Raw genomic sequence first — 5,027 nt, forward strand, 5'->3', positions numbered from 1 at the left:
AAAAATTAAGTTTTGATATATTTACGGTAGGAAATTTACAAAATATCTTCATGGAACATGATTTTTACTTAATAGCCTAATGATTTTTGGCATAAAAGAAAAATGGATAATTTTGACCCATACATGGTTTTTTGGCTATTGCTACAAATATACCCCAGCGACTTAAAGGGATCCCCGGGTATTAAGACATGTATAGCTTAATATAACGTAAATGATGTCTCTTATTTAAATATATAGTAGAAACCCCATGAAAGATGTATGTTATTTAAAAAAATCGACATGGTTTTTGGACTATGGGGGGCGCCATTATTTTATGTGCACAGTACATTCTGCGTCGATGACGTCAAATGGTTGCACTCAGTGAGCTACTGGCGTTTATTTCTATAGTCTTTGGCTTTTTACCGCAACACAACTCAGAATACACAACTCAGAAAATAAAATACTGATACGATATCACATTGTGTGACTTTTGGTTGTAATTTTCAGTCGAAGGGCAACAAGAGAAGCAATGCAAGACTTCACAAGAAGAGGAGAAAAGAATGGGAAGATGCCTGTGGACGAATAAAACTTCCTAAAGACCCGCTTCTTTTTTCACTCCACTTTAGTCCTGATGCCTTTGAGTCTTTTAGTAGACCACAGCTACTGAAAGAGCTTACAAACGGCTGAGAAACGCTATGTCATCCTGTAAACATGCCGATGCTAATCATGACGCGCGGCCGCTAGAGGAGTTTCTCAGCGCAGATTTTCCTCGAGATCCGGGGCGTTTAGACTCCATGTGGGGAAAAATCGATGGTACAGCATTTGGTTTAAGCCTATGCTTATCCATCTCCACCTGTAAGCTCTTTCAGTAGCTGTGGTCATCATAACAGTATTTTATTTTCCGAGTTGTCTATTCCGAGTTGGGTTGTGGTAAAATTAGCAACAGGTAGCGGCAGTAGCTCACCGAGTGCAACCATTTTACGTCATCAGAATAATGGCGCCCCCCCATAGTCCAAAATATGTATAAAACGATGTGATTTTTAAAATAACATAAATCTTTAATGGGTCTTCTACTACATATTTCAGGAAGAGACATCATTTACGTTATATTAAGCCATACAAGTCTTAATACCCAGGGATCCCTTTCAGTGACCTTCAGAAATCATTCTAATATACTGATTTGCTGCTCAAGAAACATGCAAGTATTACCTCACACTCATAACATCCCAATCTTTTGATTGAGGCACTAATAGCATGAAAACATATTTTCAAATGTCATTTTTAAGATTTTTTTTTTTTGCATCCTGCTCCATTATTTTGCTATATTTTATATCCATAGGGCACGTTAAAACAAAAACTGTGGTTTACAGGTCAGTAAGATGAAATGTTTCAGACTTCATGCCAGTTAATCAGAGGAAATGACACAAATCGTTGATGAGAAGGAAGTGTTTTCAATCACAGCCTGTGTTTTTTCTGAACCGTATCGATAAATTGAACACATTGGTCTCAGCAGGCAATCAATCCACAATGCACTGAGGTGCACAGTGTCACGCTCATCCAGATATGTGCTATTTTAAGATCCCTGTGTTGATTTTCACATGTAATGTATAATGCAGGGAGCGTTGCAATCATGCAGGTGCAGCGGTAAATCCGCTCTAATGACACACGCATGTGTGCGTCTCCTCTGGTAATGAGTATGTGGACGCACATCTCGCTGATTACAACCAGAAACCCTTCATGCAACCAGCCATTAAGCATAGCATGTGAAATTAGGATGCACTCGAGAGCCACACCATAAGGACACGTATGCCATTTACGCCAAATAACCCCTCAAAAACCTCAGCGGAAATGCCATCTGTGAAATGAACCTGTAAGAGAAAAGCAACGTTCACTATCCGCTCACACACTCATTAGGGAGCATCATGCTTGTGCCCCAGGGAGCGTTCAAATCCCTCTAGACTTACAGGTTTTAGGTGTTGAGTTTAGCTGTTTGACTAACAGACCTCCAGCTGTTTGTTCTGCTCGTGAAACGAATTGAAGTTAGGGATAAATATTTGTGTCTCGGAAATATTAGAGAGATTTTGGATTTAGGCGTGTTTTGTTTGTCTATCTTAGGACGTTTCTGGTGGCTCACGACCTAAAAAATGGGTTGTACGTCTGATTTAAGGATAAAAAAATAACAGAGATATTTTATTTTGGAGATTGTTTGACTATTTAAGGCGTTCTCTGTCCTCAATCAGTGGTTCATGACCTAAAAAAGGGTTTGGTAGGGGAAAAATAATGCTGTAAAATGAGCAACATTTCTGCTTTGAGTGCTGTACTGACAGTCACAGACCTCAGCATCTCTTGTGGGATATTTTCATTAATCTTGATTCACTATGATACATAGAATTATGTCTATTCATAAGAGAACATTATTCGACTAGTTGACTATGTAAGGATTGCTTCAAAACCACGCAAGACAGTGACGCCACTAACTTAAAAACGTGATGTTTTTCATGTTGAAAAAGGAAGTTGTTGCTAATCAGAGGCAGGTGGCATGAGGGGGCGGGGCTTTCTCGTTCTAGAGAGCATCTGATTGGACAGAACAGTGTTTGCGCTTGAGTGCATGGTGATGTCATCAGTATTTTGCATGCATATGGTTAAAGTTTGTTTTCAATGTTGTCAAATTGGCCGCATTGGTTTTTATACGCACTGCAAAAAAAAACTTTTCTCTCCGAAATTCCAATTTCACAAATATTGACGAAGAAATGGCACGTAACCTGTTGAACTAAACTAGACTGAAATAGTACTTTCTTGTAAAACATACTTCAATTATCCTTGAATTATTTGAAAGATCTTTTTCTTTTACAGTGCAATTCACCCAAAAAATCAACACTATGAGAAACACTAAAGACAGAAAACCTGTATTGTAACATGTTGCAGACTAAAAAAGAATATTAAATATGAGAAATTACAAACTCATATTGTGTTCTAAAACAATAGTTACTCCCTTTGTGTTTGATGTCAGTTTGATTTATATTCAAAATTAGCTTTACAGGCACAAAATAAACACTTTTTTATTTGTAGTGACTATTTGCACACTGAGGTGTAAATGACTACAAATATTAATAGAGTTATTAGTATTACGATTATTTATACTTAGTGTAAATAGCATTTGTTGCTACTCAAATAGAATTGAAAATCAAATATATAAAAAACAGTAAATTCTCCTTTGATAACTGAGAAAGTGTCATTAATTTTTGATTAAAATCTGAGTCTTAAATTATGTTCTCATGTACACCAAATTTAGTGTAGAAACTATTTTATCTAATAAATTGCTAGTAAATTTTACAAATAATTACAAAGAAACAGAATTAAACATTACACATTGAATTAAACACGAGAGTAGAAAAACCGAAATAGTATTTTCTAGTAAAATGTACTCCAATAATCATATTTTTGTCTTTGACAAACTGCAATAAACATTTTCTTTGCTGTTTTTCAAAGTGTTGATTTTTGACCAATTGAATGCAAACCAATAGAGGTTAATTTGACTCCAAACACGTCTTAGTCAGCAAAATTTGTACAGCCTTTCCAAAACGCATCTATTTGTCAAAACGTTGCATGCACGTTCATGACCCTAAATGAGAAAAAATAAATAAATCACAAAATTTCAAGAAATAAATGTTTTAACTGTGTTTTAAGCAGTTTAAAAATCAAACGGGGAGATCCAAAAAGTGGATTAAAGTAACTAAAGTCCAATTTCAATGACATTTCTAAAATTTTTTCCAATTTATGTGATGACATGATGTCAAACCTGGCCGTTTTTCAACAGAAGTGCAAAGAAGCTTCAGTTTTCATCCTTAGACTTGTATGATTTCAAAATACTTTTTACAGAGTAGGCTACTTTAAAGCAGCACTGTGTAACTTTTGGCGCTCTAGCGGTTAATAAACAGAACTGCACACATCCCGCGGAAGAACATTCCAACCGGAGCTACTTCTCTAAGTTTATGTCTATGGCGATTCACGCAGGTATGTGTTACTCCGCAGCGGTGACGACCCGACCAGGCTACAGTTTCATGCAGATATTTTTATGCATAGTTTCACAAACCATTCTGTTTTTGCTTGCAATCTAATTTAGATTAAAAACTGCTCATGTTGCATGTATGCAGCATCTTTGTTTGGATCGTGATTAAAATGCAGTGGTTGCCTCTAATTTTAAATGGAAAGAGCACAGACAAAGCCTTAGTTTGTTTATATGAAGAGATTTCTTTTATTTGTGTTACTTATTTATTTGATTTGGGGCTTGTTTTAAAATTTCAATTTAGTTTTGTTATTTACATTTACATTATATTTAAATTTTGTCATTTAGCAGACACTTTTATCCAAATTTGGAAAATTTCAAGCTTAAGCGACTTACAAATGAGGACAATAGAAGCAATCAAAACCAACAAAAGAGCAGTAATATGCAAGTGCTATATTAGTATATTATTATAGTGTTATATTTCAATTTCACAAAGAAATGTGCAGCATTTTGTCCAAGCAATAATAAAAGGACACATTTAATTTATAATTTGTCTTAAATCTCAGTAAAAAAAATAAATAATAATAATTGTGAATCGAATCGTGAGTTGAGTGAATCGTTACATCCCTAATTATAGTGATTCGGAAGAAGACAAAAAATGCGGTTTGGAAGATGAATTCATGATGTACTCGCTCATTATATACATTTTGCAAATTTTGAACACAGAAAAAGTTACATAGTGCTGCTTTAACCGCTTAGATTGCGAAGGTGCTTTCTGTAAGTAAAGACGGTGCCGTCAACTGCATGGAAACGACGACAGACTCTCAGAGATGTGACATGAGAGATTTCTCCCAGTGCTTGACATGCACATGATGTGCTCTTTCTCTCTCTCAAGCTCTTAATGGTGTACTTGTGAAATCCTCTTTGCATTTGATCAGTGTTGTATGGCAGATGTTTAGTCATTGTCCTCTACTGAAGTGTTTTGATGCAGTACTCGTGTACTAATACATGCATGTCATGAAGGCTATATATTGGCTCTCCA

The sequence above is a fragment of the Sinocyclocheilus rhinocerous genome, unplaced genomic scaffold (genome assembly GCF_001515625.1).
Source record: "Sinocyclocheilus rhinocerous isolate Xijiao unplaced genomic scaffold, SAMN03320098_v1.1 scaffold2966, whole genome shotgun sequence".
NCBI lineage: Eukaryota > Metazoa > Chordata > Actinopteri > Cypriniformes > Cyprinidae > Sinocyclocheilus > Sinocyclocheilus rhinocerous.